General features: G+C 43.7%; 1 protein-coding gene across 2 annotated transcripts in view; it reads left to right on the top strand.

Moving 5' to 3' along the window:
• The first annotated feature begins 6622 nt into the window (after positions 1-6622).
• The window catches only part of LOC132403017 (synaptosomal-associated protein 25), a 69764-nt gene continuing 63525 nt past the window's right edge, over positions 6623-12861 (top strand). For both annotated transcript variants that reach the window (XM_059986222.1, XM_059986221.1), the window contains exon 1: positions 6623-6822. The gene's annotated coding sequence lies outside the window, so the exon portion shown is untranslated. The remainder of the gene's footprint in view (positions 6823-12861) is intronic.

Below are 12861 nucleotides of genomic sequence, written 5' to 3'. Positions count from 1 at the left end.
ATGGGCTGAGTGCAGGTTGTTGGGACTAGGTGAGAGTAAGCGTTCGGCATGGACTAGAATGGCCGAGATGGCCTGTTTCCGTGCTGTAATTGTTATATGGTTATAATGAGATCAGGAAAGAAAAATAAAATAGAAAGAACAAGTTTTGCTAAAATTGAGGAAAGAGGGGAAAATAAAGAGCAAGAGAGAAATAAAATCTCAAAATTTGAAACCTCTAACTAAAAATTGCTACCTTGAAGAAAGTTATATTTTAAATTGCTCCATTTTTGTGTCCCTATGTTTGATTGACATCATATAACATTATGATTGTCATGTTGTGTACCGATATGTAACTTTCCATATCGAGTTCAGTGGCCAAAGAGAGCTATCTTTTGTGTAAGAAGTTAGGGAAATGGCATAAAATCACCTCTACATTTTGCAATGTATCTTAATCAACTGAACTTGCTGATTGATTTGCACATTGATAACCAGGGGCATTATTAACATATTACTTTTCCAGGAAGATTTTGGTCTATTCTCTCAATATTTTGGAAAAAATAAATGAATGAAAAGGAAACAGAAGGACTAATAGAACAAAATTGAATACCTGGTGGTGTTGAGGAGGACATTTCCCCAAGGAATTTTTATGTGACATTTTATCCTGTCACCAGCATGGGGGTTTACAATGATTATGGACATTAGATTTTTAAGAAATCTAATAAATGAATTTGTTTAATTTTATTACCCAATGCCATTTGGGAACTAATTATCTTTAGTTTTAATATCTCTTTCCCCAAGTAGTTAATCCAATTAAAATCTATTACTGAAAAATAACATAGTTTTAATTAATTCCCTTCCTTTAAAAATAATTACCTCGGAGCAAATACATCCTTATTCTAACTGATTTAGATTTACTCCTGTCGGCTTTCTGCCACTAATGTTTAAGTAAAAATCTAAGACTAAAGAATAAGTACTCCTTGGTGGAAACAAAATTTCTTGTTTTTATTTTGTTTCTCTATCATATTTCTAACATTTTCTACTATAGCCTGTTGGGTTTTAAGAATTGTCAAAATGGCTCACTTCTTCCTATCATTGGCATGTTTCTATTCGTGGTTATGGACGATACTCTTGGTGAACTTTGAGATGTCCTCAAAGAACGGGACTTCCTTTGCACTACCGTTGATGCTATGCTCATCCATTCTCCTCTATCTCCCACACATCTGACCACACCCCACACTCCCACCACCCTAACAGGGGTAGGGTTCCCCTTATCCTTACCTACCATCCTGCGAGCCTCACATCCAACACTTCATGCTCTGTAACTTCGCCACCTACAATGGGATCCGACCTGTAAGCACATCTTTTCCCAACCCCCTCCCCCCCGACAACCAGCTAGCCATAGGATCGCTCTCTACATAACTCCCGTGTCCACTCATCCCTCACCATTGATCATCTTCCTGGCACTTACCCCTGCAAATGAGACAAGTCCTACACCTGCCCCTACACCACCTCCCTCACCACCGTTCGGCACCAAGCAGTCCTTCCACGTGAGGCGACAATTCACCTGTGAGTTTGCCGGGGTTATCTACTGTATCTGGTGCCCCCTGTGTGACCTCTTGTACATCGGTGGGACTGAATGCAAACTGGGGTCTGCTTCGTTGAGCGCAAAAAGCAGGATCTCCCGATAGCAATTTGATTTCCTATTCCCCTTCTGACCTGTCTGCCCATGAATACCTCTACTGCCATGATGAGGCCAAACTCAACAGGAGGAACACCTCATTCCATCTGGGTAGCCTCCAGCATGATAGCATGAACATCAATGACCCTCATTTCTTATAACTTACCCACCCCCCCCCCCCACCCCCATCCATCTCTCATTTTCCACTTCTCATTCTGGTTACCCTCTCACCCCTTCTCACCTGCAGATCCACCTCCCTCTGGCTCCCATCTTCCTTCCTTTTATTCCATGACCTGCTGTTGTCTCCTACTAGGTTGTTTCTTCATTAGCCTTTACCTCTTCCATCTATCCACTCCCACTTTGTCACTTCATCCCCTCCCTTGCCCACCCACCCACCCACCTTCCCCCTTGCTTAGTCTTACCTATCACCTGCTAGCTTGTACTTCTTCCACTCATCCACCACCCACCTTCTCAGCCTAGCTTCTCTCCCCTTCTTTCCTAGTCCCGATGAAGGGCCAAAATATCAACTGTTTATTCCCCAGCTTACTGCCTTGCTGAGTTCCTCCATGATTTTGTGTATGTTGCCCAAGATTTCCAACTTCTGTAGAATCTCTTGTGCTTTTGTTGAACTCTATTTTTCTCTCAGTTCATCCATAATGCATTCTCTGTGACCTTGTGTTGGCTCCTCATTATTAACTAGCATGATGGTAATCTTCATAGAGTAACAACATGAGAAATTGGGAGCAGGAATAGCCCACTTAATCCCATCAGGCTGATCAAATCCTGACGCCACTCTATTCCAAAAAAGCTCTCTGTTTTGGATCTGACTTCCATCAAAGAGTCAACCTCCATGATCTCAGGAGAGGGATTTCTAGTTTCACAGATCATTGTGGGAAGAAATTTATTACTATCTCTGCCTTAAATGAGTGATGTCTTAGTTTAGCATTCATCCTCTTGGTTCTAGAGGAACATCTAGAACAGGAATTCCCAACCTTTCTTTATGCTATGGACCTTTATCATTAACTGAGGGGTCAGTGGATCCCGGGTTGGCAACTCCTGACCCAGAGGCAAGGCAGTGAGTCAGTCAGTTCATGTAGTTGCTTTGCAGCCTCAGCAATCATCGACTGGGGTTCGATTTCTGCTGCTGTCTGTAAGGAGTTTTTACGATTCTCCAAGACCAGGTAGGTTTTTTCTGGGTGCTTTGTTTTCTTCTCACATTCCAGCGGTTAGGGTTCGTAGACTGTGGACATGCAACGTTGCGCCAGGAGCATGGCAACCCTTGCAGGCTGCCCCCAGTACAATCCTTGCTGATTTTATTTGAAGCAAACAATTAATTTCTTTGTATGTTCCAATGTTTGTCTCTATGCACCCGTGACAAATAAACTTAATATGTAAACATTTTCTCAGCATCTTGCCCGTAAGCCCTCTCAGAACATTACATGCTGCTGTAAGGACACCTTACTCTAAAGTCTGATGAGTATCGACTCAATATGCCTTCCTCCATGAGTTAAAGATCCCTTTACATTTTGAGACCCTGCAATTCTGAACTGACTTGTGGATTTGTCCTCTCATTTGTTGTTCCTTTTAAATCAGCTATAAGTCATGGTGCCTTATCATTAACCAAGGGGTCTGTGTATCCCAGGTTGGGAACCCTTGTTTTAAACATTCATATCTCTCATTAAGACCACTTAACATTCCTTCCATTCTCATGGAATGATGCTGTCACAGCAGTTTATACATTTACAGGTGATTTACCCAATACATTTTGATACTGAATTACATAAAGAGACAGGGCAGGAAGAGTGGGCAAGTAAGTTATACATGAGGTAGGGTTTAAGGAGTACCTCCAGAAGGAGAGAGGGGTTAGCTTTGTATCCAGGTGACCAAATGCTTGGCTGTCAGTGACGGAGTGGTGAAAACTGGAAATGAATGAGAAACTTGTAGAACAATAAAAACCATCTGGGCGAAACTTTTTCTTGCTGGAAGAGGTTACAGAAGTAGTAGTAGGTAAAGAGGCTGTGGAAACCTTCAAAAAAGTAGAAGATATAGAACAGAGGGAGGACGGCCTCTGTGCCTGTGGAGGCTCTGGGGACGTGCTCTCTAATTTGCCCCATACCTCTGTCATACCTGATTATCCTACAAGATCTTTTCCCTACAAGTCTCCATGTGGTCTTTTTCAGTGGCGTTAGCAGATATGTTTTCATCCTTTACTTCACCCTTAATGCTGGGTTATGTAGTGATTATATTACCAAATTATTAATCACCCATACTGAGAAAGAAAGTTTAGATTGTCAATTGCTAATTTTATTTAGCATCTGGAAATAAGATAGTGTTTGTTACCTTATTATAATATGTTTGTTTTGTAAATGTTTATTATTGTAGGTTTATTTTCTTATTGTTAAAGTTAACAATGTATTTATTAGATTGAAATAAAAACAATGTCTGGTCCTCCAATAATCTTTAGGGAAGGAAACTTGATCTCAGAATTGGACCTTCTTATTAGTTCCCAGACAATGCAATGTTTTACCTGCTTCATTTTGTGGTTGTCGGATCTTCCATTGTGAAGGAGGACTCTTATCACCCTCTCAGAAAAATGTGAGATGGACAATTAATGCTGGCTTTTCCACATCTCAGAATTAAAGTTAAATAACAGAAGCCTGTGATGCAATATACATTAAATACTAAATGATGAGATGACACAGGGCTTCAGAACATGGCCAATAGGATCAGGAGCAAGCTCAACAGCCCCTTGAGCCTCCTGTGCCATTCAGTGAGATCATATTTGATTTTTATGCAGACAAGCAAAGGCGTATAAACATTGTCTTTTTATGTAAAAAAAAATAGAAGTTGCAAGGTACTGTATGAACTGGGACAGATTTGTTTGACTTCCTGTGGCTCTCCTAGTATTCTTGGAAGCGTTACAAATTTCATTACCACCCCTGCAGTTTTGCTCTGTATTAAATAATTACCAGGTTACAAAATTATAGTATCATGCCAGTGAATTAAAACATTAAGCCAATCTACATGTAACAACTCTATGTAACAAATCCAGCTGCTGTGACTTCACAACTAACACATCAGTTTTGCTGTATTATACATAGAATAGAGAGATACCTTCTCATCTATACATCTGCACTTGTGAATGTCAGTGGCTGGGATTGCATATCACTGGATCAGATGTGATAGGATGCAGCGTGACTTGGATAGGTTAGGTGAGTGGGCAAATTCATGGCAGATGCAATTTAATGTGGATAAGTGTGAGGTTATCCACTTTGGTTGCAAGAACATGGAAACGGTTTATTATCTGAACGGTTGCCGATTAGGAAAAGGGGAGATGCAACGAGACCTGGGTGTCATTGTACACCAGTCATTGAAGGTGGGCATGCAGGTACAGCAGGCGGTGAAAAAGGCAACTGGTATGTTGGCATTCATAGCAAAAGGATTTCAGTACAGGAGCAGGGAGGTTCTACTGCAGTTGTACAAGGCCTCGGTGAGACTGCACCTAGAATATTGTGTGCGGTTTTGGTCCCCTAATCTGAGGAAAGACATTCTTGTCATAGAGGGAATACAGAGAAGGTTCACCAGATTGATTCCTGGGATGGCAGGATTTTCATATGAAGAAAGACTGGATCTACTAGACTTATACTCACTGGAATTTAGAAGATTGAGGGGGGATCTTATTGAAACGTATAAAATTCTAAAGGGATTGGACAGGCTAGATGCAGGAAGGTTGTTTCCGATGTTGGGGAACGAGGGGGTCACAGTTTAAGGATAAAGGGGAAGCCTTTTAGGACTGAGATGAAGAAAAACTTCTTCACACAGAGAGTGGTGAATCTGTGGAATTCTCTGCCACAGGAAACAGTTGAGGCCGGTTCATTGGCTATATTTAAGAGGAAGTTAGATATGGCCCTTGTAGCTAAAGGGATCAGGGGGTATGGAGAGAAAGCAGGTACAGGGTTCTGAGTTGGATGATCAACCATGATCGTACTGAATGGCGGTGCAGGTTCGAAGGGCCGAATGGCCTACTCCTGCACCTATTTTCTATGTTTCTATGTGTACCATTTTCCAACTGTAAATGTTCACAACATCATTATTGCACGTGTTCCAAGGCTGGTCTCTTCACTCTGAGCAGGACACCTGTCTCTAAACTCCCTTCACCCCTGAACAGGGTACCCCTAGATGTTGCCCCTGCAGTTCCCGTGAGTTGCTGGGTACGGCGGTGCTTTAAAGAAGTTTAGTAAAGTTCAATCCATCCCTGCAGAGCTTCCTCAAGCACCTAATGAAGAATCCTAAGTGTGTTACTGTTGTAATGTAGAAATTTGACAGCCAAGTCATACACTGAAAAACTTCACAAAGAAAAATATGATCATAGTTAGTTATTTGGTTTGCTAATTTTATTAAGAGATAGTCATTTGCTCATGGATTATCTCTTTTAACAAGAAGGTAGGAACCTGCCCTTCAAGCCTGCCTTACCATTTAGTACAAGCATGGCTGATCCATGCTGCCTTTGGTTGCTCTTTCGTTTCCTTTCTCCTTCCTGCTCTATCCCTCAATCTATCAAATATTGAACCCCCTTTAAATACTTTTTATGGTTTAGGTTCCACCACCCACCAGTGCAGAGAGTTCCAAAGATTCGTCACCCTCCATTTTTCTTTGTATTAGCTCACACGGTCTTCTAAGTCCTACTGAGTGGATGCCCCACCTTAATTTAATGCTTTATTCGGAGGATGACATTGCCAGCAAAGAAGCACTCCCCCAGTCCCGTATGGGAGAGCTGGCCTCAAAGCCCCGAATTGAAAAGAGCCCAGAAATTCTGGTCTCAGAGTTGACGATGAGTCAGCTAAGCCACATCTGACATCAGAGCCTGAGCACATGGCTGAATCAGGTATTCAGAATGCAAGTCTTAGCTATTTAAATTCATTACAGAGTCCCAGGTGCAGTGCAACAATTGCTGAAGTCATTTCCTGGCAGCCATCTAAGCACCTGGGAGAGGTTAAGGACAAACAGTAGAAAACCCCCTGGCTGATTCAAGCAGATTAAAATCCGGGGCAGTATTTTCCACGTTCCAAAGACAGCACAACAAGGGACAGATCCAGTTTCCTTTTGAACTGCTGAACACGACACGAGTCACATGCCTGCTTCCACAGGAACCTCCTGATGACCGAGTGAGTTCTGGGTTTCTTGCTCTTGCTGAAGCTGTTGGTGAACTGCAGAAAAGTTATGTTTATTCCAGGCTGTCTTGAGTTCAGCAAATGCAAACCAGCAAGTTTTTAGTCTCTTTGGCTGGGTAACTTAATGAACTGTTTCAATACGTGCAAGATCACCATCAAAGCAACTTGTAAACATGGTTTCTGAGCTGTTTTCAATAACACCAAGTTAAGTAGTACTTTTAAAAATGTACACCATCCCAAAGCATTTTGAAGTATTATGAAACAATATCTGGCATTGAACTGTATAAACTGAAATTAGGTTATGTGCCTAATAGGTTTTAAGGAAGGAACACTGACTTTGGTCCTGCTGCTGAATGCATAGTTAAATCGTTCTGGAGCATTGAAAAAAAACTGTTGTTCAATCGACCGGAGAAAAGTCACCTTTGCAACTGTTTAATCAATGCAAAAGTGGGGCCATTAATAATCCATCTAAACCTGTGATCTAAACCCTAGGAATTGTTGAGACCTAAGGATATGAAGAGAAAAATTAAACTATTCACATTTCTCCCTTTTTTGTGTTGTTATTGCGTTATCAAGGTAAACACCTCAACTCCCTTGGTGCACCTCACAGAATTTTCCATTTCTGTTCCATCTGAGTGTCTCACCATTGTTCAACTGCAGACCAGGTCCTGTAAGTCCTGTGGGCAGCAAGGTGGCAATGCAGCACTTTACAGGACGCCAGCTGTTTGATCCGGGTTCGAGCCACCACTGGAGTTTGTATATTCCTCCTGTGACCACATTGGGTTCCTATTTCCTCCCACAATCCAAAGACGTATGGTTAGTGTTAGTGCAAGTCGTGAGCATGCTATGTTGGTTCCTGAAGAATGGCAACAGTTGTGACTGCTGCCACCACAATCCTCATTGATTCAATGCATTTCACTGTATGTTTCAATGTACACAAGACAGATAAAGCTTATCTTAATGGTTCCATTTGCACATTGAACTTTTCCCATTCCATTATAGATTGTTGCATTGCAGTTTGTGGGATCTGTTTGTATGCAACATGGTTCCCTGATATCTGTGACCATGGCAGCTATTCCTAATTGGTTGTAAACAACTTTAGGACGTCCTGAGCTCATGAAAGGAATATATAAATAAATACTTTTACATCCAATTTGCCTATTTACTTTCACCCCCAAACTGAGACCCATTGAGGCAATGTTGTCACAAAAGCCCAGGCATTGAAAGACTGAAACTTTGAAAGACTGTACTTGACCAACAAAGGCGCTTCATGGTATTATCAGCACTTCAGGTAGAATGCAAAAATATATGTGCATAAGAATGATTTAGTCTTTGCAGATTTCATCTAGATATTCTCACAGAGATGAAGCGTGAACTGATGTTAGGCAGACAAAAACTAAGTGAACAGTGGAAGGATTTTAAGATGGAGTTATTTCATCTATAATTAACAGGTGTTCCCATGGGCAAGAAGGGTAGGGAAAGAACATTTTCAATGACCAAAAAAAAGGAGAATAAAATAAAGAGAAAATGATAGATGCTAGGTTGTTAATACAAATGAGAAAAAGGCTGACGATAGAAAGTTCAGAGAGGAAGTGAAAGATAAAAGAGGCAAAGAGAAGACTGGCAGCAAGCGTGATGGGGAAATGTAGAAACACTTTGTAAACAGGTGAATAGGAGAGTGTGAAAAGATGTGTGGGAGGAATAAGAGACATGAAGAAATCTACTGAATGAGGAAGAGGGAGGGACTGGCATTCAAAATGAGTCTGCTCCATCAGTGAAAAATTCCAAGGCACTCTACAGCTATGTGAAGAACAGCAGGATGATCAGAGTGAGGGTAGGACCCATCAGGGATAAAAGAGGAAACATTTGCCTGCAGTTAGAAGAGGCAGAGGAAGCTCTTAATGAATACTTTGCTTCATATTTCAGCAGAGAGATGGACTTTGGTGAATGTGAGATCAATGTAGAACAATCTAATATACTGCAACATCTCAAGGTTAAGGAAGATGATGTACTGGAACTATTGAAAAACATTAGGATGGATAAGTCCCTGAGTTGGGTGGGATATGCCCCAGATTACTATAGGAAGTGAGGGAAGAGATTGCTGTGCCTATGATAATTTTTTGCATTTTCACTTGTTCCAGTAGTATTAAATAATGGGGGGTGGCAAATGTTATTCTTTTGTTCAAGAAAGATAATAGGGATAATCCTGGGAATTATAGGGCAGTGAGCCTTACATCATTGGTAGGAAAACTATTGGAGATGATTCTTAGAAACAGGATTTATAAATATTTGAAGAAGCACAGTCTGATTAGCATGGCTTTTCGAAGGGCAGGTCATGCCTCATGAGCCAGATTGACTTTGAATTGATGGAGGTGGATATGATGTACGGTATATGGATTTTATTGAGGCATTTGCCAAGGTTCCTCGTGGTAGCTCATTCAGAAAGTCAGGAGGCATGGAATCTATGGAAACTTAGCTATATGCATTCGGAATTGCCTTGCACATAGAAGATGGAGAATGGTGGTAGATGGAATGTATTCTGCCTGGACGTTGATAACTAATGGTCCTGCACAGAGCTACATTCTGGGACCCCTGCTCTTCGTGACTTTATAAATGACTGATGAGGAACAGTGGTTTAGTAAGTTTACAGATGTCACAAACATTGGTGGTGTACGGAGAGTGTAGACGGTTGTCTTAGGACATCGATTGGATGCAAGACTGGACTGAGAGGTGGTAGATGGAGTTCAATCCGGAGAAGTGATTGGATATACTGTGGGAGGTCAATCCCGAAGGCAGAGTACAAGTGTAATGACAGGATTCTTAGTGGCTTGGATGAACAGGGAAAGCTTGGGATCCATATCTCTCGAATTCTCAAAGTTGCCACACAAGTTGATAGGGTGGTTTGGTGTGTTGGCCTTCATTAATTGGGCCACTGAGTTCAAAAGCTATGATGCCATGTTATAGCTCTATAAAACTCTAGTTAGACCACAGCTGGAGTGTTGCTTCAGTTCTGTTGCCTCATTATAGGAAGGATGTGCAAGTTTTAGAGAAGGTGCAGAGGAGATGTACCAGGATGCTGCCTGGTCTAAAGGACATGTTTTATGAAGCTAAATTGAGTGAGCTAGGGCTTTTCTCCTTGGAGCAAGAGGAGGATGAGAGGTGACCTGAGAGAGGTGTCTAGATGATAAGGGACATTGATACAGTGGACAGCCAGTGTCTTTTTCCCAAACAATAGCTAATATGAGAGGGCATAATTTTAAGGTGATTGCAGGAAAGTATAGCCGGAATGTCAGAGATAGGTTTTTTAATCAGAGAGTGATAAGTGCATCGAACACCCTGCCTGGAGTGTTGGTAGTGACAGATAAATTAGGGGCATTTATGAGACTCTTAGATAAGCACATGGATGGAAGTAAAATGGAGGGCTATGTGGGAGAGAAGGGTTAGATTGATCTTGGAGTAGACTAAAAGGTTGGCACAACATTAAGCTCTTGGCCTATGTTGTACTGTTCGATGAAGGTGGCGTTGCTGGGATCTCAGCAAAGGAAATGCAGCTGATATTGTGAATGGACGAAAAATTGATAAAGAGGTGATACTCGAAGTATAGCAGGAGTTGGATAAATCACCTTGGCCAGATGGTTGCATCTAAGATGGATGTAAGGGAGAAAACTGAAATGGCATTGGCCATCATTTTAAAAGCTTTTGCAGATTCAATTGGAGTGCTGGAAAACTGCAAACGTCACTCCCAATGTTCAATGATACTGTGGGAATAAGCCTAAAAACTTCAGAATACTGAATTTAAACTTGGTGATGGAGAGACTCTAGAAACAAATATTATGGACCAAATTAGCAAATATTTGGACAGGTGGGAATTAATTTAAAAAACAAAGCTTTTGTTCTTTTGTGAATGCCTGCAAGAAAATGAATCTCAGTATATAATGACAAATACTTTGATAATAAATTTACTTTGAAATATGTATACTATGTAAACTGCTCCTCCCTCAGTCTCCAGGATGTCGTGGTCTCGTTTGCGGCTAATAAAAGCCTATTGTTCACCTCCCGTCTCCGAGAGTTATTGATGGTGCATCAATTTTATTAGCAGCAATTTTAAAACATGGAGAGCATTTTACGACCAGACAGATTGGATCTCGACCCCCAATCCCAGGGAGTGGCGATGCTTTCAAACTCTGGCTAGCATGCTTCGAATCGTACCTGGAGGAGATGCATGTGACCGATCCTGCCACGATGCACAGGGTTCTCCAGAGTCAGTGCAAGGGTCTACTCCATGATCAGAGACAAAATGGACTACCAGGGTGCACTGGATGCCCTCAAAAGACAATACCGGCGGCCGGTGAACACCATCTACACAAGACATCACTTAGCAACACGGCGGCAGCGGGCTGGAGAGACGAGCGCTGAGTTTGTCCGGGCCCTACAGACACTCGTGTGGGCCTGCGACTGCAGGGGACTAATGGCGGAACAGCATGCGGAGCTCCTGGTACGACGCCTTCGTTATGGGGATCAGGTCAGTGTACGTGTGCCAGCGGCTGCTGGAACACGCCGATCTTACCTTACTTTCGGCGATCAAGCTGGCCGACATGCTGGAGGCCACGCTGCACGATGCTGATGCTGTCCAGGCGCGTGATCTTCCGCCGACCCTGTGGATGCTGCAGACCCTGCAACCCGCCGGCGAATCGACCTCGGCTGCTGCCAGTCGCGAGTCCGCGCAGTGTTACTTCTGCGGACTCAAAAAGCACCCCCTAAAATGCTGCTCAGCCCGAGAAGCTACCTGCTCCAGCTGCAGAAAGAAAGGCCACTTCACCAAGACCTGTAAGTCCAAACCACGAGCAGGTCGAGCAGCGCCACGTGTGAGGCATGGGGATCACCATCTTGGTTGCCGCCATCTTGCCTGCCCGCCTCGTGCGAGGCATGGGGAAGGCCATCTTGGTCACCACCATCTTGCCTGCCCGCCTCGTGCGAGGCATGGGGAAGGCCATCTTGGTCACCGCCATCTTGCCTGCCCGCTGCGTGCGAGGCATGGGGGCGGCCATCTTTGTCGGCACCAACTCACCCCTCCTCCAGCCCATGGGTGCTTGCCGGGCACCAAGACGGCGATTCAACTCTGGCCTTCGTGACCCTCAACCAAAGCGCTCCACACCAGCTCACCAGGTCGATGATGGACATCCTGGTGGAGGGGCACAGGACTAGCTGCCTGTTTGACACAGGCAGCACTGAGAGTTTTATTCACCTGGACACAGCGCAACTCTGCGGTCTCGTGACACAGCCGGTAAGCTAGAAGGTCACCATGGCTTCTGGACCACATTCCACAGACATCCGGGGGGGGTTGTGTAGCAACACTGGTGGTGCAGGGCACAGAATATCGGGACTTTGCGTTACTGCTCATACCTCAACTGTGTGCCCCTGTGCTATTGGGGCTCGACTTCCAGAGCCACCTGAAAAGTGTGACAATGGAGTATGACGGGCCCCTCCCACCAATCACTGTCAGAAATCCTCAGTTCTGTGGGACTTCATCACATACCCCGCTACTGACCACACACACACACACACACCGACCCACACGTCCCACCCAACACCATGCCAACAGCCGCGCTACTGACACCACTTGCAGCCTCTCCACCCTCAAGATCCCTCCCCCACCGCTATTTGCCAACCTGACCCCCAACTGTAAACCTGTGGCAACTAAAAGCAGGAGGTACAGTGCGGGGGACAGGGCCTTCATTCAGTCAGAGGTTCAGCGGTGGCTCAGGGAGGGGATCATTGAGCCAAGCACAAGTCCATGGAGGGCCCAGGTGGTTGTTGTTCGGACTGGGCAGAAAAATAGGATGATCGTGGACTATAGCCAGACCATCAATAGGTTCATGCAGCTTGACACATACCCCCTACCCCACATTGCGGATATAGTCAATCAGATAGCTCAGTACAAGGTGTACTCGACCATAGACCTGAAATCTGCTTACCATAATCTCCCCATCCGCCCAGAAGACCGCCCCTACACCGCCTTCGAGGTGGGCGGCA

This window comes from Hypanus sabinus, chromosome 12 (assembly GCF_030144855.1).
Source record: "Hypanus sabinus isolate sHypSab1 chromosome 12, sHypSab1.hap1, whole genome shotgun sequence".
Taxonomy (NCBI): Eukaryota; Metazoa; Chordata; class Chondrichthyes; order Myliobatiformes; family Dasyatidae; genus Hypanus; species Hypanus sabinus.
Note: the sequence above shows the minus strand (reverse complement) of the source record. Positions and strands in the feature narration are given on the sequence as shown.